The sequence below is a fragment of the Macaca fascicularis genome, chromosome 15 (genome assembly GCF_037993035.2).
Source record: "Macaca fascicularis isolate 582-1 chromosome 15, T2T-MFA8v1.1".
Taxonomy (NCBI): domain Eukaryota; kingdom Metazoa; phylum Chordata; class Mammalia; order Primates; family Cercopithecidae; genus Macaca; species Macaca fascicularis.
This window is the reverse complement of record NC_088389.1, coordinates 70,505,994-70,518,575: the sequence shown is the minus strand read 5'-3', so window position 1 is coordinate 70,518,575 and position 12,582 is coordinate 70,505,994. Positions and strand designations below refer to the sequence as shown.

General features: G+C 34.5%; 1 long non-coding RNA gene across 10 annotated transcripts in view; it reads right to left on the bottom strand.

Moving 5' to 3' along the window:
* LOC141406893 (uncharacterized) overlaps positions 1-12,582 on the bottom strand; it is a 934,563-nt gene that overhangs the window by 178,300 nt on the left and 743,681 nt on the right. The window lies entirely within an intron of this gene.

Below are 12,582 nucleotides of genomic sequence, written 5' to 3'. Positions count from 1 at the left end.
CATGACACTGCCACTTTTGTGACCAATGATAATGGCAATAATTACGTATTGTTTACACTGTATCAGGAACTGTTCTTAGCATTTTGGGGTATGATCTAATTTAATATTTACAACAACCCTGGAAGGCAGGTGTTATTAATATCCCTACTTTTAACAATGAGAAAAATGAGGTGCAGTTTAAGTGAACTATTCAAGATCTGCAGCTAGTAAAAAAACAGAGTAGGATTTGAACTTTTTCAGAACCCATTCTGATTTTATTTTATTTTATTCATTTTTTATTATACTTTAAGTTCTAGGGTACATGTGCACAACATGCAGGTTTGTTACATATGTATACATGCGCCATGTTGGTGTGCTGCACCCATTAACTCATCATTTACATTAGGTATATCTCCTAATGCTATCCCTCTCCCGTCCCCCACCCCACTACAGGCCCTGGTGTGTGATGTTCCCCTTCTTGTGTCCAGGTGTTCTCATTGTTCAATTCCCACCTATGAGTGAGAACATGCGGTGTTTGGTTGTCTGTTCTTGCGACAGTTTGCTGAGAATGATGGTTTCCAGCTGCATCCATGTCCCTACAAAGGACACAAACTCATCTTTTTTATGGCTGCATAGTATTCCATGGTGTATATGTGCCACATTTTCTTAATCCAGTCTGTCATTGATGGACATTTGGGTTGGTTCTAAGTCTTTGCTATTATGAATAGTGCCACAATAAACATACATATGCATGTGTCTTTATAGCAGCATGGTTTATAATGCTTTGGGCATATCCCCAGTAATGGGATGGCTGGGTCAAATGGTATTTCTAGTTCTAGATCCTTGAGAAATCGCCACACTGTCTTCCACAATGGTTGAACTAGTTTATAGTCCCACCAACAGTGTAAAAGTATTCCTATTTCTCCACATCCTCTCCAGCACCTGTTGTTTCCTGACTTTTCAATGATCGCCATTCTAACTGGTATAAGATGCTATCTCACTGTGGTTTTGATTTGCATTTCTCTGATGGCGAGTGATGATGAGCATTTTTTCATGTGTCTGTTGGCTGCATAAATGTCTCCTTTTGAGAAATGTCTGTTCATATCCTTCACCCACTTTTTCATGTTTTTTTCTTCTTGTAAATTTGTTTGAGTTCTTTGTAGGTTCTGGATATTAGCCCTTTGTCAGATGAGTAGATTGCAAAAATTTTCTCCCATTCTGTAGGTTGCCTGTTCACTCTGATGGTAGTTTCTTTTGCTGTGCAGAAGCTCTTTAGTTTAATTAGATCCCATTTGTCAATTTTGACTTTTGTTGCCGTTGCTTTTGGTGTTTTAGACATGAAGTCCTTGCCCATGCCTATGTCCTGAATGGATTGCCTAGGTTTTCTTCTAGGGTTTTTATGGTTTTTGGTCTAACATTTAAGTCTCTAATCCATCTTGAATTAATTTTTGTATAAGGTGTAAGGAAGGGATCCAGTTTCAGCTTTCTACATATGGCTAGCCAGTTTTCACAGCACCATTTATTAAATAGGGAATCCTTTCCCCATTTCTTGTTTTTGTCAGGTTTGTCAAAGATCAGATGGTTATAGATGTGTAATATTATTTCTGAGGACTCGGTTCTGTTCCATTGGTCTATATCTCTGTTTTGGTACCAGTACCATGCTGTTTTGGTTACTGTAGCCTTGTAATATAGTTTGAAGTCAGGTAGCGTGATGCCTCCAGCTTTGTTCTTTTGACTTAGGACTGTCTTGGCAATGTGGGCTCTTTTTTGGTTCCACATAAACTTTAAAGTAGTTTTTTCCAATTCTGCGAAGAAAGTCATTGGTAGCTTAATGGGGATGGCATTGAAACTATAAATTACCTTGGGCAGTGTGGCCATTTTCACGATAGTGATTCTTCCTATCCTTGAGCACGGAATGCAGAATCCATTCTCTTAATCTTCAAGGTATTCTACTACCTTTCAAACTTGACCCAAATTGGACTCTTCATTTTCCTCATATACCTTCTTAAGTCTTCCCCCATTTTCTAGGAAACTGAAACATTTGCCTTGTATTCAATCCAGAAATGTAGGCATCTCCTTGATAACTTTCTTTTCCATGTGATTTTACAGGCTAATTATAGCTAAAATCCATATAGTTCACTCCAATACTCCAATTGAAGCCACCATCATCTAACCCTTAGAATATAGCAAGAGCTTTCCACCTATTCTTACTGATCCCACTCTTGACACCTTCTACCATACATTAATTATATAATTCAGAGCATAAATCATCATTTTACTTCTTCAGTTAAAATTCTTCAATGGCTTTTTAGTGCACATGGAATAAAATGCAAGCATCTATCGTGGCCTACAACTTATGACATGAGCTGGCTGCAGCCGATCTCTCAAATATTACCATAGATAGTCATTTTCCATTTTGCCACCAACTCATTCTCTAATAAGCCATGGTCTTCAGCAACTAAGGACTTTGGAAATCAACCCTGGAAGGCTCTGAGACTGGATACTTTTCATCCTACAGGTCTCAGTTCAAAAGTCACTTTCTCAAAGAAGTTTTCCCTGACACCCAAGGAGTCCTTCCTTCCATCATAACCTACAGTCATGTTTTAATTTATTTGTTTAATTTTCTATTATCTCTCTCCTCCTCACTGAAGAAACCAGTAGCTGTCAAATAGCCCTGAAGTAAGCTTGTAAAATGAGGCATCAGAATGATTATTTCAGGACATATATGTTGGTTTTATTTATACAAAAAAACATTTATATGTGATTTTCACTAGTAGCATTTTTTTTTCTGTCTGAATCATTCTGCTAAAACATATGCAGCCCTCTAAGCTTTGTTTCTGATTTTTTTTTCCTCGGTTTGATTTAAAGCATTACTTCTCAATCTTAAAGCAAATATGAGTTACATGGAGATTTATATGCACATTCATCAAACTGCATATTTTTCATTAAGTGAGTCTAGGGTAGGGCTGCAGAATCTGTATCCATCACATAGGTTACTCTGATGGTGTTGATCTACTCACCACACTTTGAGTAACAAGAATTCAGAAGATAGATCACAGTTTTAGATGGTTTCAGAAAGATTCTTGAATGTTTCCTATTGTATATTTCTGTGTGTTTGTGTAGGTTTTCCATGCGCAAAAATATTAGTATAACAATAAGTTTTTTAAACGTACATTTTCTTCTTCAGACAAACATCATTTCTGTGAGATCAACAATACATCATTAAGTAGTTAACAAATCATACATACTTCTTCTCTTACTTACTTTGTAATTTGTCAATAATTCTGAATAAAGATTGTCCTTGCCTTGAAAATAAGTGTGCATCCTGATGTCACATAATGCAGATACCCTTAAATTTAATAACACATATAATATATAAAATACTGGATTTTTGTAATTGGCCAATATTTGAGATAACTTCTGCATTTTTCTGTGCTTTGTTCTATATTTCTGATTCCTTTCACAGTATACATTTTAGCTTTCATTTGGGAAGTCCTACAATACAGTGTGCTAAATATGTATGTTCATATACTTTTATGTACTTATGTTATTTCATTTAATTGATAAATTCATGGAATTAAAGTTAGTGGTAGTTATTATTTTGGGCTCTTACTAATGGCAACACACTGTATTAGTGCTTTGTATATATTAATTATCATTACAAAAATAAACTATTAATACCTAGAGACAGAATTTTGGGATGGAGGAATTATTTCAAGCATATATGTTTTAAAAGTGGCAAAAATGATATTAAATTCAGGTATGCTCAGTCTTGTTTTTATAATCACGGGAAATTTAGTTTTTTTAAAGAATCATATCTCTGCTAGAAGACATTTTAGGTAGCCAATTATATTACAAGAGAGAACATAGGTACTAGCTCTGTATTATATACTTTATAAAAGGAAAATATGCCAAAATAAGAAGTGTTTATGAAAGCATAGGAAATGTCATTATAAATTTTACAGAATATTTTTTCTAGTCCTTATTTCCAAAACTTAGCAAAAGATCATTTTATTGCTAAATATTACTGCCAAAGATCTTTCTGAAAGCATAGGTTTTAATCAATGTTGAAAGAATGAAATGAAATAAGTAGATGTTTAATAATGGCCGACCCATGTAAAAAACAAATGCTTATGTCTGACATATTTTTTCATTTAAGAATGATAGACCCAGGTGACAATAATATGCTTATTTCTTACTTGTCTTTTCAGCAAAATTTCCAAACAACAATGTATTTCAGGAACATTTCTCCAGTTTCTTTAAAGAACACTCATTGGTCCTATCTGTAATGATTATTTCTCCCATATGAGTACCATACTGAAGAATGTCTTAACTACTAGACCCATGTCATCTGTGTTTGTGTGTGTGTATGTGTGTGTGTGTGTGTATATATATATATATATACACACACACACACATTTTGAGAAAAACTTAGAGTTACTTCCTAAGCAAAATTTCAACAGCCATAATAAATTGCTAATATTTGTTTTGATAGATTATTTAATGCTATGATTTCTGTGAGGTTCATTTACATCTACAAAGAGTTGCTATTTTAATCATTGTAGGTCAATAATGATTTCACTTAGATTCAATTACCAAAACAAGAACTTTTAACAACACAGGAAAGATAAGGTATTTGCCCAGTAGGTTAGTATGGCTCCTTTCTGAGAGAGGTTTAATAAGAGCTGGCCAGTTTATTTTCTTCATTATTTCTGAGACCCACCTTATGATTTTCTTTGCCCATATGTTCAAATGCTATCTTCAGTAATTTCTCTGAAAGGGAACACTTAGGTGCCTTTATAATATAAAGCATCTTGACTCTGATTATATTTGAAAGCCAGTTATTCGAAGAAATTTATTCTTTTTCAAGAGCAGATGGGAACAGGCTCAAGGAATCCATGGCAGAAGACACAAACATGGGAATAAAATGACAATAGTTTGGGTAAATTTCTGATAGGAATAAAGAGAAAAATAAATTGTAGACTGAAGTGTTTGTTGGAAGGGAAAATAAGATTAAAAATTAAAGGGGGAAACTATTGCCAGGAGGAAGAATTCAATAACTGTAATATCCTTGGATTAATGTCTTACTGGAATAACTTACCACTTCACCTCGCAACTGGCTTCTCAGATTTCAGTCTCTTTCTTGTTCAGGTCTACTCCTAAAATGCTTCCAGGCTTTCTATCCGATTTTCTTACTTTATTTTACTTTTAATTTTTTATGTTAGTGTCCTATCTGTCCTTTCAGGCCTTGATTCCCTTTCATAACTTACAACTTTATAGAAGGTTAATTGACTTTCCTGAAGAAACAAAAGGCATTGCTACTTCTCTATTTCTATGACTCCTACCACCTCTTGTCCCTTACTGCAACAATTTCTTAACTAAGTCATCTGCCTCAACAACAGCCCTGCCTCCTTTTCATACATCAATTTTGTTCCCAATTTCACCAAACTAAATTCTCTAAACCCAAGCTATAATATTTTCAACTCATTATCAAAACATTTCTCAAGCTCCTCTGTGTAATACAGGATTGGAGAATGGGTATGGAGCCCCATTTCTAACTCCAAAGCCTGGGCTCAAAGTCTTTAAATGTTTTTGATTTACCTTTTTGGACTCATTTCCTATGTGCAAATTCATAATGCAAAAGTGTATTGCAAATAATTAAGATCTTCATAACTGACTAAATTCATGCTCAGAAAAAAATATGCAAAATAATTATTAATATCCATATTTTGTAATTAGACAATTGAAACATGGAGATGTTATGGCTACTCTAAGCCTTCAGTTAACCTAATAAATAGTAGGAACCAGGCCTTCTACCTCTGCAGCCTATACCCGCCAAAATTTATTTGTCCTCTAATTTGCATGATTAGTCACTTCTTTAAATACTTTATTTTCCTTTCTCTGAAGACAGATTTGTGCATATTTATATTCAGAGGAACATTGCTTTCAGTCTCTTTATTTTCAAGTATTTATCACCTTCCAAGATCTAGATCAAATACTAACTCCCTCTGTTACTGTCAACTGGAAATGCTCTCTCCCTCCTCTGTATAAGTTTTTACTGAATTTCTCTTACAGCGGTTCTATCTTCTGCCATTTTTTAAGTTACTTGTGTATGAACTACTTCTCTTGTTTATATATAAGCTTTTTATTGGGCTGAGAATGTTGGCCCATCCGAGGTTATGAGGCTCAGTTAGACACATTTTTAAGAAAGATTTTTCTACCTAGCCCATGTTGCTCTGTTCCAAGATAACTTTATCACCTGGTGGTAGTTACCTAAATTGCAGGCACATTGTATAAGAAGAATTAAACAGTCTCAAATACTAAATTTGCACTTCAAAGCCTAAAAGGTGGAAGGCATTGGAATCCCATTTCAGCTATACTAGTTCAGGATGGGTAGATTCATTTAATGTAAAACAACTTTTGTTAGAATTAAGATTGTTTCTCCTAAAGTGTATTGTCATCATTTGTCTAGATCTTCACTACTATTGAAAATCTTGCTGATATTCCTATCTCCAAAGCAATGGACTATCTGCTGATAAAGTGTTTATTTTGTGTACTGCAGGCATTTTGGAAATAGCTCTCGGATCAAACTAAATGAGTTCCAGTATAAATAAAGAACTTAAGACATTGCAGGTGGCACTCAGCAAGACATTGGTGTGACAGCTAGAGATGCGGTGTGACCCTCTGTAACTGATGTTTTGTATTGAGTGCAAGGTCTAATAAAATGAGTTCCATCATGGAACTTGTGTGCTCATTGAAATCTATATTAAACCTAAATATGAGGTTTAACTGCTGCTTTAGTGACAGGAAAAAAAAAATGATAAAAACCGAACTGTAACTAGGATGGTAACTTGAGTCACATTCAGGCCTTAAAATAACTGTTAAATATGTACTTTCTGTTGTAATCAAAGTGAGAAGTGAAATAATATTTGTATTATATATGTTGTCTCTAGGTATATGAACATCTAGGTCATGGCATTACTTCAGATATACTGAAACATGATTTACTTTATTCTAAAACTTATGGCACACTTTACAGTTTGATTCATTTTCTAACATTTTCAAAGCTGTAGTTCATTAAATTACACTTGTTTCATATAAGCCACCCAGAACATCCACTGTTAACCTAAAAAGATTGGGAGGAAAAGGGTTATTTTAAACATATTCTATTTCCTTCATGTAGATCGATGAAGATGGCTTCCTAAAGAACTACATTTTCTCACTGTTGCAGGAAAAGCTTTAGATTATGGTAACTTAAGTAGAGAGAAAGAAATACTACCTCAATACAACAGGCTAAGCTTTATCTACAGCCTGGGCATTTAATTAGGGGTTCTAGTGTCAGCAATAGCTTCCAGTAGCAAGGTCTTTTTCAAAGTAACCTTCACCTGAATGAGGTGAGTAAGAATTGCTGATGAGGTTAGACTATCATCCATTGGGAATAGGCTGATGACTCAGATAATTATACAATCTTCAAGTCATAAGTGATTCAGGTTGTCCAGTCTATCTCCCACTCAATGTGGGGTATGCCAGCTTTTGTTGACAAGGAGGCAACTGTTGGACAAATCTGTTTATATAGAGTGGAAGGCTTGTACCTGTCATACATTGGTCCAAGTTTTGCCCTCTAGAGCTATTCAAAATACACAGAATCCCAGTTTCATGAGGCAGCTCTTCAAGTAATTGAAGGAAGTTATCACTGCCATGAAGGGATATAGAGCATCTTTCAGACTCAACATTACCACTTTCTTGTATACAAAATGACAGCCACATTTCTCACATGGCATGTTTGTAGACACTTCACTATTCTGGTCACCCTCTTTTGGATTTACTTCAATTTGTCAATGACTCCTTTTAAAATATATTGAACACTGTGTGACATTTCTGGAGCTACTAGCAAACATGGAACACCATGAGAATAATAGTAAATTTATCTGGCTTGTGACTAGTGACAAGGTCTAAACTTAAATAAAATTTCTATTTCTCAAAAGTGGTCAGAGAAGGAACTATTACAATATTAATGGATTGAAAATTCAACTCTAAGTCTGCTGGTGTTACAAAGTAGTGTCAGAGAGAGACATCGTCTACAGGGTGTAGTGAGCAACCTACAGACAACACTTCAATCAATTGTCCGTTAAGTCTCCAAAATATTGAACTCTGAGAGGGATGGAAAGAATATCTGTTAGAGAAAGGACATCTAGGTCATGACTCTCCCCTCAAACAGCTCAGTAAACTTGGACAAGTAAGTAATGCCTGTGGTTCTCAGTTTCTCCATTATCAAGTGAAAGCATTGACTAAATCATCTCTAAGATTCCATGTAAACCATAATATTTCCTGGTAAGGGATTTCAATGATTCCCAGCTTCTTATTTGTCAGAAATCATTCTAAAATCCTGTCTTTGATTACAATTTAGACCAAATTTAAATAGTTTTATCTTCAATAAAAATCTGAGAAAAGTGCTTCTCCAGTTCCTCCAGTCTTCCTACTTACTGGTTCATTGGCTGATTCACTCAGCAATTTACTTTGTTACATACTATGAGCACAGCACAGTGCATGGCACTCTGGATGATACAAAGTAATATCCACCACAGCTCTTTCTCTTGAAGAATTTATAGTCTAGTTATGCAGATATACCTATACTATAACCTAGCTAGACTATAATATGCTACAATTTAAAGTGTAAAAGTATGAGTATCAAGTAAACGATAATGACAATAAATAATAGTGGAATCAGATGAGAGAAAGCTCATTACAGCCTGAAGAGATGAAAAATACTTCGTGAAGGATATATAAGGAGACAGTAGAAGTTGATGAAGTAGGATTTTGAGAGCTGAGAGAAGGAATTATTTGTGTCCTGATAAGATAAAGCATATTTTTTGATAAAGAGTCTTCCATTGCTCTAGAAATTATGTAGCCACAGCATGAAACAACCCTGAAACATGGTTGCTGAAACCAACCCCTTGTATACCTTTCCACCCTGCTTAGTTAGCATTGATACAACCATCAGTCATTTGACACTCCTGTGGGGCCTGTGCAGCTCTGTAACTATTAGGAGACTTAAGAACAAGAGGGGATATTTACTTTTGGGTTCTAAAATATACTCAGAAGATGTAAGTGGGAAAAAAAATCTTGTTGGCAACTGGCTTTGGAGGAGGTGACTCTGAGCTGTGTGACTGCTAAATCACTGTTCTTATTCTTGGTGTTTCTACTGACTGGTATGGTAGAGGTTACTTTAATTATGGAGCCAGGTGACACAGCTCGAATGACTAACTTTTTTGTAGGAGAAAAGGCACACACTTTCAGAATTAATTTCAATTAGTCTGAAAATACATCAATTTAGTATGGATGAGGAGAGCTGAGGATATCCTTCCAATGCTGATTTGAAATCCAGCACATCCAGACTATTGAGTGTTGTTTACCTCTTCTAATAATCTGCTTGAGAGTAACATTAGCTGTTGTTTGGCCTAATCATTTTCTTGAAGACAACAGGCACAGCAATGACAATTGAAAGATTCTGTGTGGCAATTTCTTACACACAAGAAAAGTAAACGTAGGTCGTTATGTTTGGCAATTTATGTGTTACAAATGAGTGATAGAAACTAATAGGTGGTCAGTAAATATTTAGTAAGTAATTGAAGTCTGACAAAAACTAGGATTGCTTTGTGTTATTTAAAGAAAATAAACATTTATTCCAATCAAGAAATTGTCTCCTAGAAATTTTCCCTGGTGCCTTATCTTTCCCAAAGAAAGTACATATACTTACGTATGTTCCTGTGCATATGCACATGTGTGTGCATGCATGTATGGGGTGTGTATGTATTGTTTTTCTATTGCTCAGATTTCCTTTTAAAAAGGTATTCCTCATGTACAGGAGATATCTAGTTCTGTTATACTGAATACTGCTCTCATTCTATGAGGCCTCCAAACAAATGAAACTTTAATATAAAAAAAATATTGGGTTGACCCTCCTTCAACTCATGAAACACAACCTCATGTTCTTAAAAACAAAAACAAAAAGAAAAACAAAAAACAAAAAAAAACACTAAATGGAATTTAAAAAACAATAATAAAATAGTCATATAAACTCACAATCTATGACTGGGGATAGAGTTTATAGGACATACAGCCAGACTCTCTTTTGTAGGATGCTTGCAGTCCCTCCATTAAGGGTGCTGAGTTATTTGAGACAAAGAGAGAAAACATTCAAGAGGCTGAGTGCCAAGCAGAGATGGCAGGAGCAGTTCCAGAGGAGGATGGCCTCAAGGTAGAGTGAAAGAAGGTATGGAGTCAAAAATATATCCCCTATATAGAGTAAACCATAGAAAGAAAAAGTGGAGCTCTGCTTTGGATGGAAGAAAACCTATATAAAGTTAAAGTTACTCACTAATCTAACAGACAATCTTGTAGAGACAGACATTGGTCCCCATGGTGCAGGAAACTAGCTTCTTTTCATCCTTTGTACCTTTCCAATAGCAGGTGGTCTTCTAAGAGTTTATAGAACACTGAAATCTTTTGATAAATATTCTTTTAGTATGCTTTTCTCACCACTGTGATTTGGGGAATGCATTAAAGAACAAATTGATATTTTCAATTTCTTCTCACCAGGTATTTCTGGAATGCAGGTAAGGTGATTTAGCATAAGCCAATCTTACTTGAATAAGCCTGATATTATCATTTTAGAAACAACTAGATAGAGTTTGGGTCATATGCATAATAACTCTTATGCCAAAAATTTTAAGGAAATTTATCTAAAAACTATTGAAAGTCACATTTATAAGAGTCAATTAATTATAATCAATCCTCCCATGAAACATCCTCTACTTCTTCTCAACTCACATGAAATGTGTTGGAAATGTCAAATTTCCCAATGAAAGGTTGAATAAAGTATACACAAATACCCATAATATACCCAAAAGAAATACTAACACAAACAGCAGCATAAATCTTTATCTTTTCTGCACTGTGACACCTTAGACCTGAGAATGCTGCTAGCTATATTCAGACTTGATCCTAATTTATTGCTGATATGACATAAATGTTAAATACAGCTGCATCCATTAACCCAAACTCATTAATTAGAAAGTAAAATTACGGAATATTTTTTCAGCTTAATTTGCCAAGATGCTCTCAGTCAACACAGGTTAGGTGTTTGATGAGGCTTCCCAGCTTTTAATATGACTCATAACGGATAGATCAAAAGCCAAACAAAACTGAGAAAATAATTAGCTATTTAGCCTATTTAAAAGTATACACACATGTATACTCTGAAAAGCATGCTTTTAAAGTATAGCCCTGCTGACATCTATTTTGAATATACACACATTCTTTCTTGCCAAACCAAATGATAGTCATTTCACTAGGATAAAAACATTTCTTCCACTTTCCCCATGGAGGTGATTTTGAGTAGCAAAAAAGCTACATGAGTCATAGGATAAGAATTTCAAGTGCTAAAAATTAACATGAATTCTTAAAGTTTCTGTGCTTGTTAATGTTTGGCAAATAATTGGGAGTGCCTGCAGAACTCTGAAAAGACATTAAGAAAAAAATTTAAAGAGATGTAATGAAATCCCACATAAATAGGGAAACTTACTAAATACTTTAGCAAAGAAACACTGACGCAAGGAACTGAAATCTGTTACCTTACTAATTAAATAATATAAATAGATCCAACTTCTTCACAGAATCATCCCAAGTGAGTTATCCTAAGACCATTAAGGCAAGATAATATAGAATAGTGGTTAAAACACCAACTCTAGAATGAAACCTTCAGTTAAGATCTTAGCACTGCCATTAATTGTTTATATATTAAGCAGGTTATTTGACTTATCTAAGCCCACCTTTTCTCATTTGCAAAATAAGGAAAACAGCAGCACATATTTCATGTACTTGTGAGAATCAAAGGAGATTTTTTGTGTCCTTGGAACATAATGAGTCATATATGTAGTTATTTTTAATTTTGCAAATATCATTATTATTAAGTAGTATCTCCAAGTATAAAACCTCAATGAAAGATTTTTCTAGAAATAATTTGATCAGCGCTATCTTAACATGATGATCCTTGTTGTACTAAATCACAGTTCAAAGTTAAATTGTAATGTTGCTTGAGTTAATCATATTACTTGCTGTCATTGAATTGTGTGGTGGTGAATCAGGCTGGATAAATATTGCTCTATAAATGTTTGACCAATAAACAAATACCTTATATTTTGTCCAGCGTTTTGAAATTTACACAATGTTTTGAAATAAATTATTTTTATTTGTTTAGCCAATGCTATCGAGACCAAGGCTTCAAGAACTGCAAAGATGTTTAAAGGAAGCAAAAAAAGCTTATATTCTAATGATGCATATAGGGTAGAGGTGAGGAATTCCTCTACCCACTTCTCTACCTTCTGGCATAAATCGTCAGTTTCCAGAATACTGACTGAGCAATATTTATAAATGATCGTGATATCATACTTTAAAATGTCACACTTCAGGGAGGTAATATAGCTTTTCTTCTACAATTCCCTCTCTTTTTTTTAATTTTTATTTTATTTATTTATTTTCTTTTTTTGGAGACAGAGTTTTGCTCCATCGCCCAGGCTGGAGTGTAGTGGCCTGATCTCTTCA